This window comes from Lissotriton vulgaris, chromosome 5, assembly GCF_964263255.1.
Source record: "Lissotriton vulgaris chromosome 5, aLisVul1.2, whole genome shotgun sequence".
Lineage (NCBI taxonomy): Eukaryota > Metazoa > Chordata > Amphibia > Caudata > Salamandridae > Lissotriton > Lissotriton vulgaris.
This window is the reverse complement of record NC_141693.1, coordinates 1700098759-1700122302: the sequence shown is the minus strand read 5'-3', so window position 1 is coordinate 1700122302 and position 23544 is coordinate 1700098759. Positions and strand designations below refer to the sequence as shown.

At 48.6% G+C, this 23544-nt stretch overlaps 1 protein-coding gene across 10 annotated transcripts in view; it reads right to left on the bottom strand.

The window, feature by feature from the left end:
- The window catches only part of LOC147716990 (myosin light chain kinase, smooth muscle-like), an 828743-nt gene extending 806264 nt beyond the window's left edge, over positions 1 to 22479 (bottom strand). For 8 of the 10 annotated variants that reach the window (XM_086923858.1, XM_086923849.1, XM_086923852.1 and 5 more), the window contains exon 1: positions 22272 to 22479. The gene's annotated coding sequence lies outside the window, so the exon portion shown is untranslated. The remainder of the gene's footprint in view (positions 1 to 22271) is intronic. The other 2 variants (XM_086923859.1, XM_086923860.1) reach the window with 2 other exon arrangements.
- Positions 22480 to 23544: the final 1065 nt, after the last annotated feature.

The following is a 23544-nucleotide window of genomic DNA, read 5'->3' as shown; positions in this document are numbered from 1 at the left end:
GCCGCTGTATACCGCAGTAATTTTGGAGAATACCATGGCACTTGCTAATGACAAGGCTGTATAATATTGGCTAATGACTGGCTTTACAAAAGTTTAAAGGCAGGCATTTTGTGTAGACCATATTTTGGATGTGTTCTGGGTTGGGGCCTTAGCTATAGATAAGTAGTAGGTGTTGCTGTTGTTCCCTACCTATGACCACTTTATTAATGTGGTCATAGGTAGGGAAAACTATTTATATTTTTCTATATATTTTTTTTTAAAGTAACGGAGTACCATGGTATGTAAAAAATAAATGTTTTAAAATTAAATATGCATAAAAATGACTTCATTATATGTAAGAGGAAATATAGTGGAGTGGTGTTTTGTTCAATATTTACATATTCTAATATGTTTTATTTATACTTAGTTTGCATTCTGCATTTTAATGGGAAATATAATGTAGTACAGTGTATACAAGAAATGTAAAAAAAAGCAAATTAAAAAATTGAAAAAAACCTCTATTAATCCACATTTCCCCTTAAGACCCAGAAGTCGACTAAGGTCCTGATTAAGAGTTTGGTCGTGTGGAAGAGGGCCGCCATGCCAGTGCTCTGCTCCTGCACCTCCAAACCTGTGGTCGCATCACCTGCTATATTACAAGTTTCCTTCTGTCTGGCAGGCTGTTTTTGGTGATCCCACAGCGGTGCCTATGAAAATGGAGACCGCAATGGAATGCCATAAACAGTTCCTGTACAGCATGGACTTTAACCAGCACCACCAGCATATTACTGAGGCCCTAACCGAAACGCCACGCCAACACCAAGTAACTGCGATTACCTGGTGGCGGTGCAATGGCGGTCCGACCGCCCAACTTATAATGGGATGGTCAGACAGCTGGTGTGGCGGTGACTGGACTGCCACACCCTGTGAGTCCGGCGGTCCTTGGACTGCCAGACTTGTATTTAAATCCAAAGTATGGTCTAAATTATAAGAATGAAATAATGTTTAGACTACACTTAGAGCATCATTACGATGCTGGATGATCAGACCGCCGCCCGCCAACACAGTGGTCCAAGGACCTGTCAGACAGGCAGGTGGCAATCCAACTGCCCACTTCCAATTTGACTGCCTTGGTGGCGGGTGGAAAAGTGCTCTCTAACATGCAGCTTGTGCTACCAGCCAGGAAAAGGGCTGCAGCACAAGCCACAGTGTTAGAGAGCACTGTGTGTACATCCATGCACCTTGTGACCTGTTCTCAGGACACCCCCGCACCGCACGGCCACCAGCTGTGTGTGTGCCCCTTGCCTCGCTGCTGCCCGTAGCCTCGCTGTGTCTGCCTCCGTGCTCCCCGCCCCCACGCCGCATTTTGCGAGCGTGTGTTTCTGCCTTCTGTATTTAACCTTGTTTTTGTCTTTTTAACTGTTTCATTCCTCGTGTGTGTATCACTGCCTTCTGTTTTTATCCTAGATTAGTTTTTAACCTGTTTCCTTCCTCGTGCGCGTGTTTTTCGCCTCATTGTTGCTCAGCCCCCTGTGCCCGCCCCGCTCCCCGCTTCCCGCCGCCGTCCAACAGCCACGCCCCCTTTCTGTTCTGTGCCCTCCCCGCTCCCGCCTCTCAGCTGCTCCTCCCTCCCGCCCACTTGGCATTAAATGGCGACCGCGCGGCGCAGGTGAGTGTGACCTGTTCTCAGGACACCCCCGCGCCGCACGGCCACCAGCTGTGTGTGTGCCCCTTGCCTCGCTGCTGCCCGTAGCCTCGCTGTGACTGCCTCCGTGCTCCACGCCCCCACGCCGCATTTTGCGAGCGTGTGTTTCTGCCTTCTGTATTTAACCTTGTTTTTGCCTTTTTAACTGCTTCCTTCCTCGTGTGTGTTTCACTGCCTTCTGTATTTATCCTAGATTAGTTTTTAACCTGTTTCCTTCCTCGTGCGTGTGTTTTTCGCCTCATTGTTGCTCAGCCCCCTGTGCCCGCCCTGCTCCCCGCAGCCGTCCAACGTCCACGCCCCCTTTCTGTTCTGTGCCCTCCCTGCTCCCGCCTCCCAGCTGCTCCTCCCTCCCTCCCACTTCGCTTTATGGCGACCGCGCGCACGCACAGCGGTCACTCACAGCGGGCGCGCCGATTGTGCGCCGAAGGCGCGCCAAAGGTAAGCCCGTCTGCGCCCATCCGCGCCTGGACCGCGCCCAGCGCCAGGACCCCTGGCCCCCATCAACACAAGACGAACCGAAGGACCTTAGACGCCGCCGCCCTTAACGTACTCAACACCGGTCGGAACCCCGCCTGCTGCCGAGCCGCCCCCAAACGCTTCCACGGACCCTTCACCTGCACTACCTGCAAGTTCACCTGCCTCCGAACCTGCACCGCACCCGCCAAGCCAAGCACCAGCAACAATCACCTCAAGTGCATCCTGCTCAACACCCACTCCGTCCACAGACACGCCGTCGAACTCTGGAACCTGCTCGACACAACATCACCAGACGTCACCTTCCTCACTGAAACATGGATGAACGCCTCCTCAGCCCCCGACATCGCCATCGCCATCCTGGATGGATACAAGATCATCAGGAGGGACCGCGTCAACCAGACCGGAGGAGGCATCCCCATCGTCCACAAGAACACCATCCGCATCACGACCGACGCCGACGGCACCTTCACCGACGCCGAACACCTCCACTTCCAGATCCACACCGACCCAAAGACGACCCTCAGAGGCACCCTCATCTACAGACCCCCGGGACCACGCACACAACTCAGCGAAGACATCACGGACTTCATCAGCCCACACGCCCTCCCCTCCGCCGATTACATCCTCCTAGGGGACCTCAACTTCCACCTGGAGAACAACAAGGACCGCAACACCGTCGCCCTGCTGGACAACCTCGCCAACCTCGGACTCAAGCAACTCGTCAACACCCCCACCCACTACGCCGGCCACACGCTTGACCCCATCTTCTCATCCAGCCAGCACATCGCCTTCAACCACTCCACCGGACTTCACTGGACCGACCACAGGTGCGTCCACTTCAGCTTCAGGAAAACCACTACCCACCACCACCCGCAACAGGTTCCCCACAGAAGCTGGAGCAAGATCACCGCCGACCAGCTCACCACCTCCCTCAGCTAGAACCCACCTGCCAGCACACCGGACCCCAACGAAGCTGCCCGCAACTTCACGCAATGGCTGACAGCCTGCGCCGACGACCTCGCACCACTGAAGAACCTTCCCAGCAACCCCAGAGGCAAGAAGGCCCCCTGGTTCACCGACGAACTCAAGGACTCCAAAAAGACCTGCTGCACCCTCGAGAAAGCCTGGCTACTCGACCGGACCACTGACAACATGACCGCCCTCAAACACGCGACTCGCAAGCACCACCAGCTCATCCACACCACCAAGAAGAAATCACTGAAGGAGCGACTGGACAACAACGTCCACGACAGCAAGGAACTCTTCAGCATCGTCAAGGAGTTCTCCAACCCCAGCACCGGCAACAACGACATCACTCCCTCACAAGACCTCTGCGACTCCCTCGCCTCGTTCTTCCACCGCAAGATTGCCGATATCCACAACAGCTTCGGCACACCATCCTCGCACCCAACCGTCGAACCAACGCACCCCACCACGACCCTCCGCACCTGGACCGCAGTGACCACCGAAGACACAGCCCGCACGATGAATACCATCCACTCCGGTTCTCCGTCTGACCCCTGCCCCTACCACGTCTACAACAAGGCCGACTCCACCATCGCACCCCAACTCCGAGACGTCATCAACACCTCCTTCGACACCGCCACCTTCCCGGAGAGCTGGAAGCATGCCGAGCTCAGCGCCCTGCTGAAGAAACCCACAGCGGACCACACCGACCTCAAAAACTTCCGCCACATCTCGCTCCTTCCTTTTCCTGCCAAAGTCATCGAGAAGATCGCCAACAGACAGCTTGCCGCCTTCCTCGAGACGAATGGATGCCTCGACCCCTCGCAGTCCTGTTTCCGAGCCAACCACAGCACCGAGACCGCCCTTATCGCAGCCACCGACGACATCCGAGCCCTTCTCGACAACGGGGAAATAGCGGCACTCATCCTCCTGGACCTCTCCGCCGCGTTCGACACTGTCTGCCACCGCACCCTAGTCCAACGCCTCAGCAACACAGGCATCCAAGAGAAGGCATTGAAGTGGATCATCTTGTTCCTCGCTGGAAGAACATGGAGAGTCCGCCTCCCCCCGTTTCGTTCCGAAGCCACCGAAGTCATCTGCGGCGTCCCGCAAGGATCATCACTCAGCCCCACCCTCTTCAACGTCTACATGAGACCTGTCGCAGCCATCGCACGCCAACACAACCTCAACATCATCTCCTACGCCGACGACACCCAGCTGATCCTCTCCCTCACCAGAGACCCCGACACCGCCAGAACCAGCCTCCACGAAGGGATGAAAGACGTCGCCGAATGGATGAAGAACAGCCTCTTTAAACTGAACTCAGACAAGACGGAAGTCCTCATCCTTGGACCATCACCCTCCACCTGGGACGACTCCTGGTGGCCCCCAGCCCTGGGCACCGCCCCCAAGCCGACAGACCACACACGCAACCTGGGCTTCATCCTGGACTCCTCCCTCTCGATGACCAGACAAGTCAACGCCGTCTCCTCTTCATGCTTTCATACCCTCCGCATGCTCTGCAAGATCTTCAGATGGATCCCGATCGAAACCAGGAAGACGGTCACCAAGGCCCTCGTCACCAGCCGGCTGGACTACGGAAACACCCTCTACGCCGGAACCACAGCCAAGCTACAGAAAAGACTACAACGAATCCAGAACGCCTCCGCCCGACTCATCCTGGACATCCCTCGACGCAGCCACATCTCCAGCCACCTGAGGAACCTGCACTGGCTCTCCGTCAACAAGAGGATCACGTTCAGACTCCTCACCCACGCACACAAGTCTCTCCACAACCTGGGCCCCAAGTACCTCAACGACCGCCTGACCTTCCACACGCCCACCCGCCAGCTACGATCCGCTAGCCTCGCCCTCACCGCCATACCATGCATCCGAAGAGCCACCGCCGGAGGCAGATCCTTCTCCTACCTGGCGGCCAAGACATGGAACTCCCTCCCTATCCACCTACGGCTGACCCAGGACCACCTCGCCTTCAGGAGACAACTCAAGACCTGGCTGTTCGAGCAGTAGCGGCCCCCCTCCACCAAGCGCCTTGAGACCCTTTCGGGTGAGTAGCGCGCTATACAAGTGTTTTGCTTGATTGATTGATTGATTGTGCTGTGCACCATGGGATGAATGGCACACGGTGCATGGATGTGTGTGGGTGCACTACATGTGCCCCCTGGGCGACTTTGCAGTGGCCCACAAAGTACAAAGCCCTGTCTGGGGCCTCCTAAGTCTCTTTATGACAGCATGTTCATGGTGATGAGAACGCCATGAAAAGGCTGTGGGAAATGGACATCGGAATCCCGACATCATAATCAGCCCCTTAGTCTACGTTCTGTGTTTTAATGGGAAATATATTTAGTATAAGCTACTTTAAAAAATAATAATAAGTTACATTTGTAAAAAGAAAAATTGAAAAAAACTTTACTACAATATTTTCCCCCTTAAAACCCAGAAAGCCGATTAAAAGTTGTTTAAACTATATTTCACAATTTCAATTTTGTAAGGACAATTTTTTTTAGACCACACTTAGTTTGTGTTGCAGGTTTTACGGGGAAATATAATCTAGTACAGAGAGCATAAAAATAAATTTCATATGTAAACATTAAAAAAAATCAAATGCTCTATATTTACCAATAAAACCCAGAATGCATACTAAGGAGCTGATTCCAATCTCACTGGGAGAAGACTCCATCTGACTCTGATCCGGAGGGCTTTCTGACCGACACGTACTCTGGGGATCTGAGCGCCCATGTCCGATGCGAACAAGCGCTGACAGACAAGGGTCGCTCGGAGCCCTATTGAAGTCAATGGGAACCTGTTGTAAGGCGTGTACATAGGCTCCCATTGACGAAAAAGGTATGTTGCACACAAGGGCGCCCCCTGTAGTGGGGACACGTCTGTGCCACACGCACCGTACATGCATGTGGTCCCCCCTTACGATCGACTTGTACGACTACGGGTCAAGGGGGGTCAGGCGCGGACCCCTAAAGTCCGCTTCCCGGAGCGTTTATGTGTCGGAGGCTCTGACTTGATCCGGCTGTCCGATTCATGCATCGTACTGGCTCGGTCAGAAATCATCTCCATTGCACGGCACGCTTTGCTTACAGACAAAACCTACGGAGCGGTTCGGGCCCGGAAACCATTCGGTCGGCAATTTCGCGTTTCTCGCATCGTACTTGCTCGCTCGTACAGCTGTACGAGTGTGTCGTAAAACACGAGTACGGCTCGTTCTTTTTGCGGCCGGATCGCGTTCGGAGCCCTTCCGAGTGAGATTAGAATCTGCCCCTAAGTGCACTCTAAACAATATTGTAGCACCGCCGTATTCTGCAAACTTTTTCTAAAGTATATAAGTAATAAAATGACTTTTACTTAACAATAGACACTTATATAAACTGCTCATTCCTTCCTATACCCTTAAAAGCAGTAGAACACTATATTTACACTTAAAACCCAAAACACAGCCAAAATCTCATCAAACAATATGGCTGCCTTTTACTTCTGTAAAGGAAATCATTAGCTGATCATATACTGTTTTGTCATCAGTACATCCCGCGGTATACCGCAAAACCACCGCAGTATACCGCGGCCCAATATGTCACTAAGTTCTTGTGCCTTGTTGGCCTGATTCACAATGGAAACGTACACTTTTATGTAAGTTTATGATTGTTTTCTATTCAAAAAGACATTTTATTAATACTGTCTCTAGGACTGCGGAGTCTCTGCACATACAACAATAGAATTGCCCTATTTTTTTACGTGCAGAGGCTCCGCAGTCATAAAGATAGTACTCGTTACATACCTCTCTGAATAGCAAACAATCGTAAATTTGCACAAACAAAAGATTACCTTTGTAAATCAGGCCATATAACTTCAAAACTATTGAAACATTTGAGATCTATTACCAAAAATTACCCTTTACACCCCATAATATATATTTCAGACATATTTCATCTAAATCTGTTCAGCCATTTTCACGCTGTATCTGTTTAAACAATACTCTAAAACAAAACACACCACTCGGCTCTATGGCATGCCACTCCACTCTACAACACCCCACTTCACTCTGCAACAATCCACTCTACTCTTTGACACTCCACACCACTCCACCTTATGACATGCCGCTCAACTCTATGACATGCTTATGGGCCTGATTCACAATCGAAAAGGTACACTTTTGAGTATGTTTATGATTCTTTGCTATTCTCAAAGGCATTTTAAGATTCACCATCAAATTAGATACCACCAATACAATCATGGGATTACTAATATACAGACCTCCTGGAGCAGCACTATCCTTCTGTAGCCAACTTATTGAACTGGCTACTCAGCTAGCCATCAGACACAAAAATATTATCATACTTGGCGATCTTAACATCCATCTAGAGGATAGCCACTCCAAGGAAGCGCAACTCCTTCTGAATGCTTTCAACGCGATCGATCTCAAGCTTCTATCCACTTTGCCCACGCATCAACAAGGGCATTTACTAGATCCGATATTTACGAACTGGGAAGGCGTTAATACTTCGCCACCTATTCCACTAATATGGTCTGACCATAGTATTGTGCCATTCAGAATAGCCAAAAACAGTATCACCAAGTTACATGCGAAAAACCCTCCTTACAGACGTCGCAACTTTAAAAAGTGCACCCCTGAATTGCTGCTGCAGGAACTTACCGAACATCCCCCGGCAACAGGCGATTCCCTACAGGAGGTATGGGATAATTTTGAATCATGGCCAACTAAAGCGTTAGACAAGATTGCTCCTTGGACGACCAAACCCCCAGCTCGACAAACTAAAAATGCCCCCTGGTTCTCTGAAAAATTGAAAATAGCTAAAGCCCTATGCAAATCCATTGAACGAAAGTGGAGGAAAAACTACACTCCAGAACTCAAAGAAAACTATAGAACCGAGCTGAAAAAATACCAAAAATTGGTACGATTGGAGAAGAGTCTCTATTACAAAAGCAGAATTGTGGAAGCTAAAAACCCTACTAAAGAATTATTCGGTATCTACAGAGAAATCACCATACCCTCTCGCCTGGATACTAAAGACACCTACTCCACAGAGATATGCGACCAGATAGCCGACTTCTTTGTGGAGAAGGTAGAAAAAATTCATGCTACGTTTTCCAGCAGTACCAAGTCAGATAAAGATAAGGTAGAGATCCTAGATTCTGGCCCCCACAAACCCCAGTTTACCAACTTCAGGACCCCCAATAAACAGGAACTAATGAAAATTATAAACACTATTTGTTCAGGCTCCCCCTTGGATGCCTGCCCACCGGAACAGTACAAAGCGGTCATGGAAAGCTTATTACTGGATCATATAAGCAACATGATCACAACTTCATTCCGGGAAGGCAATGTCCTGAGAAATTGGAAATCTGCCCAGGTAATACCACTAAAAAAGAAACAGAACATTCCAATCACTCAGCTTCAAAATCTGCGGGCAATTTCCCTTCTCCCTTTCTGTGCTAAGATCATAGAAAAGGTGGCCAATCTCCAACTCATGGAGTTTTTGGAGAAAGAATCACTCCTCCACCCTTCCCAATCAGGGTTTAGATCAGGCCACTCAACGGAATCAGTCGTTCTGTATTCCACTGAACAGATTCGGAAATTGGTGGATGAGGGAGAGACAGCAGCGCTGGTCCTATTGGACCTAAGTGCAGCATTTGATACCGTGCTGCACTCAACGCTGCTGTCTCGGCTCTCAGACATGGGAGTATAAGATTCTGCTCTCACCTGGTTCCAGTCATACCTCACTGACAGAACTTTCCAACTTCATTGCCCACCCTTTAAGTCATCTCCTCGCAGTGTTAGCCATGGGGTTCCACAGGGCTCTAGTCTGAGCCCCACCTTATTTAACATCTACATGGAACCCTGGCATACATTGCGGAGGAATTCGGGGTGGGCATTGTCAGCTATGCTGACGACACCCAGTTGGTGTTCAAAATAACGCCAGACAGTAGAGACTTAGCCTCCAACTTCTCTAACTGTATGTTAAGGATAGCGACGTGGATGAACGCCAACTGCCTCCGTTTAAACGGAGATAAAACAGAGGTACTGATAGTAGGGAAGGATACTTCTGTCTGGTCACATGCATGGTGGCCTAGTGAGTTGGGAGAACTACCTGTGCCTGTAGAGAAGGTGAAGAATCTCGGAGTCATGCTTGACGCCGATCTCTCAGGCAGAGCCCAGGTAAACAAAGTGACAAGCAAATGCTACAGCACCCTAAAAGTACTGCGTAAAGTATTAGACCTTCTTCCGACCGAAGCGAGAAAGACCATAGTCCATGCCCTAATATCCCCCCATTTGGACTATGGCAATGCTCTCCTACTTGGTCTTAACCAAAAGAGTCTGCACCAGTTACAATGCATACAGAATTCTGCAGCACGACTGGTGCTCGGTCTCCCTCGGAGAGCATCCACTAAAAATGCGCTTGCCAAGCTTCACTGGCTCCCTGTTAAAGAGAGAATTATGTTTAAAACTCTCTGCTATGCACATCGCATTGCCCAAAACAAAGGCCCTAGCTATCTGAGAGGCCTCATCACCATCCATAGGCCGATCAAAGATCTTAGATCAGCGGGCATGATGCTATTTAAAATCCCCCGCATCACGAAAGTTAAAATGGGAGGAAAATCCTTCCGCTATTTGGCCACCAAGCTCTGGAATGCCTTGCCAATCCAGCTGCGGATGGAGCCTTCTGAAACAAGGTTTAGAGCCAGACTTAAAACTCACCTATTTCCCAAAAATTAACTCCGCTCGCCCGACTCATGGTCTTTCTTGATGGGTTGCATTTGCAGTCAGCGCGGGGACACACAGTTCTGTGCAGCCAGGCGCTTAATAAATGCTTATTATTATTATTATTATTATTATTATTATTTTACTAGAACTATCTTTATGACTGCAGTCTGCACAAATCAAAAGATGAGCCTGTTTTATTTTATACTACTCCACTCTACACTACTCTACTAAATGCCACTCCACTCTACGCGACTCCAGTCTATGTCACTCCACTGTACGCTATTACATTCTACTCTACACAACTCCACATAAATCTATTCCATTCCACACTATGCCATACCACCCTACACCACTACACTCTAAGCCAATCCACTCCAGGCTATTCAACCCTACGTCACTCAACTCCATGATAATTCACTCTACGCCACTTCACTTTAAGCTGTTTGACTCTATGCCACTCCACTGTATGCCACTCTACTGTTTGCCACTCCACTATATGCCACTCCACTCTACGACACTCTACTCAACTGTATACCACTCTGCGCTACTCCACGCTATTTGACTCTACACCACTCTATTCTTTGCCACTCTACTGTACGCCAATCTGCCCTACGTCAGTTCACTTTATGCTGCTCCACTTTACTCTTTTCCACTCTATGCCACTCCACTATATATGCCTCTATGCCATTCCATTCTATGGTATTCCAATCTACACCACTCCACTCTATGCTACTCACGTCACGGAACGTCTACGATCTCTCATGGACAAAGGTCAAAGTGCGGTGCTGGTCTTGTTAGATCTCAGCGCCGCCTTTGATACGGTGTCCCATGAGATTCTACTCCACAGGCTTGAGGAGGCAGGGATAGAGGGCTTAGCCTTGGACTGGCTTCGCTCATTTCTGGCTAATAGATCTTTTCGAGTCTCGGTTCCCCCTTTCTCCTCCCAGATCCACGCCATCGATCAAGGGGTGCCTCAGGGCTCGGCCCTGAGCCCACTACTCTTCAACTTATACGTCCAGCCTCTGGCTGCGGTCACCAAGCTATGGGACCTTACGATAGTTTCCTATGCTGACGACACGCAGCTGGTGGTTATCTTGGCGGACGGTTCTTCCCCCTCTGCCTCCAGATTCAAAGACTGCAAAAAACACAGTTGATGGACAGAATGGAGAACAATGTCATGCATTCACCCCAGTACAAGGATCTGGGCCTAAATCCATCGTTTTTTTGCACTCCACACCACCCTGGGTTAGACACTGGCTAAATGCAAATCAGCTCTGACCCTGTGCCTCATGGGAACAGTCCAGTCCGAACTACCAAGCCATGTCTTTCCCAGACCGGAATCAAGCATCCAAGGACCGGTTTCTGGCTATCAGCCTTCATCAGCCTGGATAGCTTGACTCCAGTGGTGTGGAGAGCCTGGGACTCACGTCTGAGTATACCCAGCAAACTCGGGGTGAAAACTGCAAAAATACACAGTTGATGGACAGAATGTAGAACAATGTCATACATTCACAGCTTGACTCCAGTGGTGTGGAGAGCCTGGGACTCACGTCTGAGTATACCCAACATACTCAGGGTGAAAAGTGCAAAAAACACAGTTGATGGACAGAATGTAGAACAATGTCATACATTCAACCCAGTACAAGGATCTGGGCCTAAATCCATCGTTTTTTTGCACTACACACCACCCTGGGTTAGACACTGGCTATATGCAAATCAGCTCTGACCCTGTGCCTCATGGGAACAGTCCAGTCCGAACTACCAAGCCATGTCTTTCCCATACCGGAATCAAGCATCCAAGGACCGGTTTCTGGCTATCAGCCTTCATCAGCCTGGATAGCTTGACTCCAGTGGTGTGGAGAGCCTGGGACTCACGTCTGAGTATACCCAGCACACTCGGGTGAAAATTGCAAAAAACACAGTTGATGGACAGAATGTAGAACAATGTCATACATTCACCCCAGTACAAGGATCTGGGCCTAAATCCATCGTTTTTTTGCACTCCACACCACCCTGGGTTAGACACTGGCTATATGCAAATCAGCTCTGACCCTGTGCCTAATGGGAACAGTCCAGTTCGAACTACCAAGCCATGTCTTTCCCAGACCGGAATCAAGCATTCAAGGACCGGTTTCTGGCTATCATCCTTCATCAGCCTGGATAGCTTGACTCCAGTGGTGTGGAGAGCCTGGGACTCACGTCTGAGTATACCCAGCACACTCGGGGTGAAAATTGCAAAAAACACAGTTGATGGACAGAATGTAGAACAATGTCATACATTCACCCCAGTACAAGGATCTGGGCCTAAATCCATCTTTTTTTGCACTCCACACCACCCTGGGTTAGACACTGGCTATATGCAAATCAGCTCTGACCCTGTGCCTCATGGGAACAGTCCAGTCCGAACTACCAAGCAATGCCTTTCCCAGACCGGAATCAAGCATCCAAGGACCGGTTTCTGGCTATCAGCCTTCATCAGCCTGGATAGCTTGACTCCAGTGGTGTGGAGAGCCTGGGAATTACGTCTGAGTATACCCAGCACACTCGGGGTGAAAATTGCAAAAACACAGTTGATGGACAGAATGTAGAACAATGTCATACATTCACCCCAGTACAAGGATCTGGGCCTAAATCCATCGTTTTTTTGCACTCCACACCACCCTGGGTTAGACACTGGCTATATGCAAATCAGCTCTGACCCTGTGCCTCATGGGAACAGTCCAGTCCGAACTAACAAGCCATGTCTTTCCCAGACCGGAATCAAGCATCCAAGGACCGGTTTCTGGCTATCAGCCTTCATCAGCCTGGATAGCTTGACTCCAGTGGTGTGGAGAGCCTGGGACTCACATCTGAGTATACCCAGCACACTCGGGGTGAAAATTGCAAAAACGACACAGTTGATGGACAGAATGTAGAACAATGTCATACATTCACCCCAGTACAAGGATCTGAGTCTAAATCCATCGTTTTTTTGCACTCCATACCACCCTGGGTTAGACACTGGCTATATGCAAATCAGCTCTGACCCTGTGCCTCATGGGAACAGTCCAGCCCGAACTACCAAGCCATGTCTTTTCTAGACCGGAACCAAGCATCCAAGGACCGGTTTCTGGCTATCAGCCTTCATCAGCCTGGATAGCTTGACTCCAGTGGTGTGGAGAGCCTGGGACTCACGTCTGAGTATACCCAGCACACTCGGGGTGAAAATTGCAAAAAACACAGTTGATGGACAGAATGTAGAACAATGTCATACATTCACCCCATTACAAGGATCTGGGCCTAAATCCATCGTTTTTTTGCACTCCACACCACCCTGGGTTAGACACTGGCTATATGCAAATCAGCTCTGACCCTGTGCCTCATGGGAACAGTCCAGTTCGAACTACCAAGCTATGTCTTTCCGAGACCGGAATCAAGCATCCAAGGACCGGTTTCTGGCTATCAGCCTTCATCAGCCTGGATAGCTTGACTCCAGTGGTGTGGAGAGCCTGGGACTCACGTCTGAGTATACCCAGCACACTCGGGGTGAAAATTGCAAAAAACACAGTTGATGGACAGAATGTAGAACAATGTCATACATTCACCCCAGTACAAGGATCTGGGTCTAAATCCATCGTTTTTTTGCACTCCACACCACCCTAGGTTAGACACTGGCTATATGCAAATCAGCTTTGACCCTGTGCCTCGTGGGAATAGTCCAGTCCGAACTACCAAGCCATGTCTTTTCCAGACCGGAATCAAGCATCCAAGGACCGGTTTCTGGCTATCAGCCTTCATCAGCCTGGATAGCTTGACTCCATTGGTGTGGAGAGCCTGGGACTCACGTCTGAGTATACCTAGCACACTCGGGGTGAAAATTGCAAAAAACACAGATGATGGACAGAATGTAGAACAATGTCATGCATTCACCCCAGTACAAGGATCTGGGCCTAAATCCATCGTTTTTTTGCACTCCACACCACCCTGGGTTAGACACTGGCTATATGCAAATCAGCTCTGACCCTGTGCCTCGTGGGAATAGTCCAGTCCGAACTACCAAGCCATGTCTTTTCCAGACCGGAATCAAGCATCCAAAGACCGGTTTCTGGCTATCAGCCTTCATCAGCCTGGATAGCTTGACTCCAGTGGTGTGGAGAGCCTGGGACTCACGTCTGAGTATACCCAGCAAACTCGGGGTGAAAACTGCAAAAATACACAGTTGATGGACAGAATGTAGAACAATGTCATACATTCACAGCTTGACTCCAGTGGTGTGGAGAGCCTGGGACTCACGTCTGAGTATACCCAACACACTCAGGGTGAAAATTGCAAAAAACACAGTTGATGGACAGAATGTAGAACAATGTCATACATTCAACCCAGTACAAGGATCTGGGCCTAAATCCATCGTTTTTTTGCACTCCACACCACCCTGGGTTAGACACTGGCTATACGCAAATCAGCTCTGACCCTGTGCCTCATGGGAACAGTCCAGTCCGAACTACCAAGCCATGTCTTTCCCATACCGGAATCAAGCATTCAAGGACCGGTTTCTGGCTATCAGCCTTCATCAGCCTGGATAGCTTGACTCCAGTGGTGTGGAGAGCCTGGGACTCACGTCCGAGTATACCCAGCACACTCGGGGTGAAAATTCCCAAAACACAGTTGATGGACAGAATGTAGAACAATGTCATACATTCACCCCAGTACAAGGATCTGGGCCTAAATCCATCTTTTTTTGCACTCCACACCACCCTGGGTTAGACACTGGCTATATGCAAATCAGCTCTGACCCTGTGCCTCATGGGAACAGTCCAGTCCGAACTACCAAGCAATGCCTTTCCCAGACCGGAATCAAGCATCCAAGGACCGGTTTCTGGCTATCAGCCTTCATCAGCCTGGATAGCTTGACTCCAGTGGTGTGGAGAGCCTGGGACTCACGTCTGAGTATACCCAGCACACTCGGGGTGAAAATTGCAAAAAACACAGTTGGTGGACAGAATGTAGAACAATGTCATACATTCACCCCAGTACAAGGATCTGGGCCTAAATCCATCTTTTTTTGCACTCCACACCACCCTGGGTTAGACACTGGCTATATGCAAATCAGCTCTGACCCTGTGCCTCATGGGAACAGTCCAGTCCGAACTACCAAGCAATGCCTTTCCCAGACCGGAATCAAGCATCCAAGGACCGGTTTCTGGCTATCAGCCTTCATCAGCCTGGATAGCTTGACTCCAGTGGTGTGGAGAGCCTGGGAATTACGTCTGAGTATACCCAGCACACTCGGGGTGAAAATTGCAAAAAACACAGTTGATGGACAGAATGTAGAACAATGTCATACATTCACCCCAGTACAAGGATCTGGGCCTAAATCCATCGTTTTTTTGCACTCCACACCACCCTGGGTTAGACACTGGCTATATGCAAATCAGCTCTGACCCTGTGCCTCATGGGAACAGTCCAGTCCGAACTAACAAGCCATGTCTTTCCCAGACCGGAATCAAGCATCCAAGGACCGGTTTCTGGCTATCAGCCTTCATCAGCCTGGATAGCTTGACTCCAGTGGTGTGGAGAGCCTGGGACTCACATCTGAGTATACCCAGCACACTCGGGGTGAAAATTGCAAAAACGACACAGTTGATGGACAGAATGTAGAACAATGTCATACATTCACCCCAGTACAAGGATCTGAGTCTAAATCCATCGTTTTTTTGCACTCCATACCACCCTGGGTTAGACACTGGCTATATGCAAATCAGCTCTGACCCTGTGCCTCATGGGAACAGTCCAGCCCGAACCACCAAGCCATGTCTTTTCTAGACCGGAACCAAGCATCCAAGGACCGGTTTCTGGCTATCAGCCTTCATCAGCCTGGATAGCTTGACTACAGTGGTGTGGAGAGCCTGGGACTCACGTCTGAGTATACCCAGCACACTCGGGGTGAAAATTGCAAAAAACACAGTTGATGGACAGAATGTAGAACAATGTCATACATTCACCCCATTACAAGGATCTGGGCCTAAATCCATCGTTTTTTTGCACTCCACACCACCCTGGGTTAGACACTGGCTATATGCAAATCAGCTCTGACCCTGTGCCTCATGGGAACAGTCCAGTTCGAACTACCAAGCTATGTCTTTCCGAGACCGGAATCAAGCATCCAAGGACCGGTTTCTGGCTATCAGCCTTCATCAGCCTGGATAGCTTGACTCCAGTGGTGTGGAGAGCCTGGGACTCACGTCTGAGTATACCCAGCACACTCGGGGTGAAAATTGCAAAAAACACAGTTGATGGACAGAATGTAGAACAATGTCATACATTCACCCCAGTACAAGGATCTGGGCCTAAATCCATCGTTTTTTTGCACTCCACACAACCCTGGGTTAGACACTGGCTATATGCAAATCAGCTCTGACCCTGTGCCTCATGGGAACAGTCCAGTCCGAACTACCAAGCCATGTCTTTCCCAGACCGGAATCAAACATCCAAGGACCGGTTTCTGGATATCAACCTTCATCAGCTCGGATAGCTTGACTCCAGTGGTGTGGAGAGCCTGGGACACACGTCTGAGTATACCCAGCACACTCGGGGTGAAAATTGCAAAAAACACAGTTGATGGACAGAATGTAGAACAATGTCATACATTCACCCCAGTACAAGGATCTGGGTCTAAATCCATCGTTTTTTTGCACTCCACACCACCCTAGGTTAGACACTGGCTATATGCAAATCAGCTCTGACCCTGTGCCTCGTGGGAATAGTCCAGTCCGAACTACCAAGCCATGTCTTTTCCAGACCGGAATCAAGCATCCAAGGACCGGTTTCTGGCTATCAGCCTTCATCAGCCTGGATAGCTTGACTCCATTGGTGTGGAGAGCCTGGGACTCACGTCTGAGTATACCTAGCACACTCGGGGTGAAAATTGCAAAAAACACAGTTGATGGACAGAATGTAGAACAATGTCATGCATTCACCCCAGTACAAGGATCTGGGCCTAAATCCATCGTTTTTTTGCACTCCACACCACCCTGGGTTAGACACTGGCTATATGCAAATCAGCTCTGACCCTGTGCCTCGTGGGAATAGTCCAGTCCGAACTACCAAGCCATGTCTTTTCCAGACCGAATCAAGCATCCAAGGACCGGTTTCTGGCTATCAGCCTTCATCAGCCTGGATAGCTTGACTCCAGTGGTGTGGAGAGCCTGGGACTCACGTCTGAGTATACCCAACACACTCAGGGTGAAAATTGCAAAAAACACAGTTGATGGACAGAATGTAGAACAATGTCATACATTCAACCCAGTAAAAGGATCTGGGCCTAAATCCATCGTTTTTTTGCACTCCACACCACCCTGGGTTAGACACTGGCTATATGCAAATCAGCTCTGACCCTGTGCCTCATGGGAACAGTCCAGTCCGAACTACCAAGCCATGTCTTTCCCATACCGGAATCAAGCATCCAAGGACCGGTTTCTGGCTATCAGCCTTCATCAGCCTGGATAGCTTGACTCCAGTGGTGTGGAGAGCCTGGGACTCACGTCTGAGTATACCCAGCACACTCGGGGTGAAAATTCCAAAAACACAGTTGATGGACAGAATGTAGAACAATGTCATACATTCACCCCAGTACAAGGATCTGGGCCTAAATCCATCGTTTTTTTGCACTCCACACCACCCTGGGTTAGACACTGGCTATATGCAAATCAGTTCTGACCCTGTGCCTCATGGGAACAGTCCAGCCCGAACTACCAAGCCATGTCTTTTCTAGACCGGAACCAAGCATCCAAGGACCGGTTTCTGGCTATCAGCCTTCATCAGCCTGGATAGCTTGACTCCAGTGGTGTGGAGAGCCTGGGACTCACGTCTGAGTATACCCAGCACACTTGGGGTGAAAATTGCAAAAAACACAGTTGATGGACAGAATGTAGAACAATGTCATACATTCACCCCATTACAAGGATCTGGGCCTAAATCTATAGTTTTTTTGCACTCCACACCACCCTGGGTTAGACACTGGCTATATGCAAATCAGCTCTGACCCTGTGCCTCATGGGAACAGTCCAGTTCGAACTACCAAGCTATGTCTTTCCGAGACCGGAATCAAGCATCCAAGGACCGGTTTCTGGCTATCAGCCTTCATCAGCCTGGATAGCTTGACTCCAGTGGTGTGGAGAGCCTGGGACTCACGTCTGAGTATACCCAGCACACTCGCGGTGAAAATTGCAAAAAACACAGTTGATGGACAGAATGTAGAACAATGTCATACATTCACCCCAGTACAAGGATCTGGGCCTAAATCCATCGTTTTTTTGCACTCCACACAACCCTGGGTTAGACACTGGCTATATGCAAATCAGCTCTGACCCTGTGCCTCATGGGAACAGTCCAGTTCGAACTACCAAGCCATGTCTTTCTCAGACCGGAATCAAGCATCCAAGGACCGGTTTCTGGCTATCAGCCTTCATCAGCCTGGATAGCTTGACTCCAGTGGTGTGGAGAGCCTGGGACTCACGTCTGAGTATACCCAGCACACTCGGGGTGAAAATTGCAAAAAGCACAGTTGATGGACAGAATGTAGAACAATGTCATACATTCACCCCAGTACAAGGATCTGGGCCTAAATCCATCGTTTTTTTGCACTCCACACCACCCTAGGTTAGACACTGGCTATATGCAAATCAGCTCTGACCCTATGCCTCATGGGAACAGTCCAGTCTGAACTACCAAGCCATGTCTTTCCCAGACCGGTATCAAGCATCCAAGGACCGGTTTCTGGCTATCAGCCTTCATCAGTCTGGATAGCTTGACTCCAGTGGTGTGGAGAGCCTGGGACTCACATCTGAGTATACCCAGCACACTCTGGGTGAAAATTGCAAAAAACACAGTTGATGGACAGAATGTAGAACAATGTCATACATTCACCCCAGTACAAGGATCTGGGCCTAAATCCATCGTTTTTGTTGCACTCCACACCAACCTGGGTTAGACACTGGCTATATGCAAATCAGCTCTGACCCTGTGCCTAATGGGAAAAGTGCAGTCCGAACTACCAAGCCATGTCTTTTCCAGACCGGAATCAAGCATCCAAGGACCGGTTTCTAGCTATCAGCCTTCATCAGCCTGGATAGCTTGACTTCAGTGGTGTGGAGAGCCTGGGACTCACTTCTGAGTATACCCAGCACACTCGGGGTGAAAATTGCAAAAAACACAGTTGATGGACAGAATATGGAACAATGTCATACATTCACCCCAGTACAAGGATCTGGGCCTAAATCCATCGTTTTTTGCACTCCACACCACCCTGGGTTAGACACTGGCTATATGCAAATCAGCTCTGACCCTGTGCCTCATGGGAAAAGTCCAGTCCAAACTACCAAGCCATGTCTTTCCCAGAAGGGAATCAAGCATCCAAGGACCGGTTTCTGGCTATCAGCCTTCATCAGCCTGGATAGCTTGACTCCAGTGGTGTGGAGAGCCTGGGACTCACGTCTGAGTATACCCAGCACACTCGGGGTGAAAAGTGCAAAAAACACAGTTGATGGACAGCATGACGGCATGACGGCAGTTGCAGATTGGATGGCAGCCAACTGTCTACAGCTCAATGCCGGGAAAACTGAGGTTTTGTTGGTGGGTTAGAATGTCAATCTGTGGAATGAGCAGTGGTGGCCGTCAGCCCTAGGATCAATACCATCTCCTAAAAATGTAGTAAAGAACCTTGGTGTCCTGATGGACTCTTCCCTTTCTTTCCAGGCCCACACTAAGCAGCTAGCCGCCTCCTTTTTTGGTACCCTACGAGGCCTTAGATCCATCCTAAAATACTTCGACCCTTTGGTATGCCAACTCATTATACAAGCCTCTATCCTCTCCCGCCTTGATTATGCGAGCTCCCTCCTTTTGGGGGCGAACAAGGCTGAAATACAGAGAATGCAGCGCATTCAAAATGCTGCTGCTAGAGCTTTGGTGGGCCTGCCGCGCTTCTGCTCTGTCTCCAGCACTATTCGAAAGGTGCACTGGCTTCCTATTGAAAGACGTATCCATTTCAAGACACTCTGGGCCAGATGTAGGTAAAATAGATTTACCGATTCTGAATTACCGAAAATTACCAAATTTTACCGATTCGGTAATTGAGAATCGGTAAATCTGAGGGGTGGATATGTAGGTATTCCAGATGTGCCGGAATAACGAATCGGAAAAATTCGGTATTTACCGATTCGGTAAATACCGAATCGGTAATGCCCATTCATTCCTATGGGCTTTGAAGTCCATAGGAATGAATGGGCATTACCGATTCGGTATTTACCGAATCGGTAAATACCGAATTTCACAAGGGTGCAGGGGGTGTCACTTTGACACTCTCTGGCACCCCCAAAACAGGCTCGGTGCCATGTGGCAGGCATACATGCCCTAAGGGCAGGTCTGCCTGTCACATGGCATAGGTGTGCATGCACACATGTGCATGCACACCGGAATCGGTATTTTACCATCAAATTGGATTTGATGGTAAAATACCGATTCGGTAAGGCCTTTGGGACTCAGAAGAGTTCCACCTACATGTGGGTGCCTCAGAATCGGTAAATTTACCGAATTTTTATTTCACCGATGCGGTAAAATGACCAAATCGGTAATTTTACCGAATCGGTAAAAAAATGCCCCCTACATACCTGTCACCCATTTACCGATCGGTAACGGCCAAAATCGGCCGTTACCGGTTGGTAAATGGCCTTAAACGGCCGCCTACATCTGGCCCTCTGTCTTTCTTTTTAAATCCTGTAATGCGCGAGCCCTGCCATGTTGGGCAACCTGATTACCCACTATGTTCCTTCTCGCCCTCTTCACTCGGCAGAACTTCACTTGACAGTTGTGCCCAAAATTTGGCTCTCCAGGACGGGTGGGCGTGCTTTCAGGTACCTTGCTCCCAAGCTGTGGAACTCCCTTCCCGTACATATCCGTGCCATTGACTGTCTGTCTGATTTCAAGAAGGCCATCAAGACCTTCCTGCTCCCTTCACTTTAGTCTCTACTAGTTTCGTTTTCCTCTCAGGCTGGTATATTCTTGTTGTGTCCTCTCGTGGGCAGTGCCGGGACGCCCCTTCGCTGGGGCAGCTGTGCGCTCTACAAAACGGCTAACATAACATAACATACTCCACTGCATGCTTTTCCAACGTACGCCCCTTTACTCAATGCCACTGCACTCTATGCCACTCCACTCTAATCCATTCTACAACACTACACTCTACAACACTCTACTCTACTGTACTCTATGACAGTCCACTTAACGACACTCCACTCTACCATATGAAACACTGTTTGTTAAAAAAGTAAAAACAATGACATTCAATGAAAAAAACAAAGGCTAAAGATTAGTTATTTTTAGGGAACCTTTATTTATTCTTCTATACAAACCAAACTTAAACAGCACAAACATTAGAAATTCAAAAGTTATGGTTGTACATTTATAATTTATGAACCACCTTCAAATTACTGTAACTCACACTCCACACGCTATCCAGAGTACATTCACTATAACTCACACCTTCTCCATACACTGCTTATAACATTTCATATTATCACCACTTATACGTGTACACTCAAAACAAAGGCCACACACTTCCAACTACACGCCCTACACGGTGTAGTCTTCTACCCAAGTGGGTAAGTGCCACACATAGTGGTAGTACGGCTATATAAATGCTACAATACAACAAGTGCACCTTATAAATCCTCAAAATGGAGCTCCCCAGTAAGCTCCCCTAATATGAGCTGGTTTATGTCCCAATGATGCTGCCTGCCCACCGCTGCATAGCATGGACCCATTCCTTGGTTTGTCCGACGTTAAATCAACGTATGCTACATCATGCGAAAGACTACATAGTACATACAGGCCATCTAGACACTTGTGATATTCCTTCCTTCACACTATATAGTAGGCCGCAAATAAAAGACAGCGTTAGAACAGACACACATTCATTTTTCCGAAATGTAAACACATGCTTGCTCAGATGCACATTTGCAGGAAATCAACTAAAAGCCACAGCAGTTTGTCTCCTACCCATGCCTTACACCATTTCCTGTGTCTTATCAGACAATATTTACCCAGGGAAATGTAGTAACATGCAGGGTAAGAAGCATGACCCTTCCCACACTTTATCGCCCAGAGGCAGTCTGGCTTATAGGGGAACCAGAAAAACATCCCTACAGGATTGTGAAAGTCCAGCGGCGTTGGAACAGAGTCAGCCATAGAAGCCATACCAGTCGATGCCTGACATGGGCAGATCCTAAGAGACCAGTCAAGCAATCTGTTTTTCAAAACAAAGCAGGCCACCTTCCCTCCGCCCTCTCTTCACAGACTAACAGCCATTACTCCCAGTCAAAACATTGAATTATTTACAAATAAAGTTTCGCTGTTTACCCAATTAAGAGCGCCGTTTCCTTTATGCTCTCTGCAGCCAGCTTAGACGACGAAGACTTCAAACTACCGAGAAAGTTCCAAGTTTGTTTTCCCCTTTCTGCGCACGACAGGCTCCTTGGATGCAAAGGTCAGGGGTACAGAAGTCGTAACCAATAGATAACCAGGGGACACGCCTTGGGCTGCCATTCCTTTACAGGACCACTCCCTCTCGCGCCTGGGGCGGGTGGCACGTGTAATCCCACAAGCAAGAACCAGGGCGTTCTAAACCTGAGTTTATAGATTTATACATTTTCAACTCACTAAATAATAAAGAAATGGCATGAAAGAAATTTAATATTTATTTTTACACAAGGCGATTGCCAATTAGAGGTGTGCCTGTGTATTACTATAAAACAAAGATATACGGAATAACAATATCGTGCATTCTGTGCGATGAAATGTTTCTAGGCGCTGGGCTTTAGCTATCATTAAGGAGACAGCTTGCACTTAAGTTGTGTTAGATAATGTCCTCAGGGTCCCCTATGACACTGCAAGCTCCCTGCACTGTCTGTTCATTACTTGCATAAGTGCTTCCTTTGAGCAGGTGGTTTCAAGGTGCTCGGCACAGGCACTTAATGGTCAACACCGGCGCTTGTGACAGTCTGCCCTAAGGTGGCGCTGTCTGAGATGACCCCCACAAAAATTAATTATTAATTCAATATACATTAAAAATGACTATTACTTGCCTTACAAGCCACTGAAAATGCTTTGGGGGCCTAGAATAGCCCACAATTGTGCCACCTTTAGGAGTGTGATGGTTAGTAGACGTGTTGTTACTGTCAAGGGTTGCATGGAAGGAGAAATGTGTGGTGCAAGCTGCTATGGCCTCCTGATGAGAGCCCTGGCATTAATATTTTTTGTTTTACAAATGAAGCACTGCAGGTTGCATGGTTAGGTGTGAGTGAATTATTGTGCTGCGGGGCATTCCCAAAACCGATTTGGTAGGGGGCAATTGGTCATTGCCCAAGGGGCATGAGACAAAAACAATAAAAAAAAATAACGCAAACAACCACAATGAGCAGATTTTTTTCTTCTTTTTTTCAAACATTACTGTGAAAAACGTTAATTTTGGACAAAATTGACAAAAGGAAGGGGGAATAGAACTTGCAGGACAGTAGCAAAATGAATTGAGAGAGGACAGCAATGTGGAGAGAGACAAAAGAAGAGGTGAGACAGCAGAGTGGAGAAGAATGACAAAAATATACGCATACGAAAAGGAAATCAAGTGAAGAAG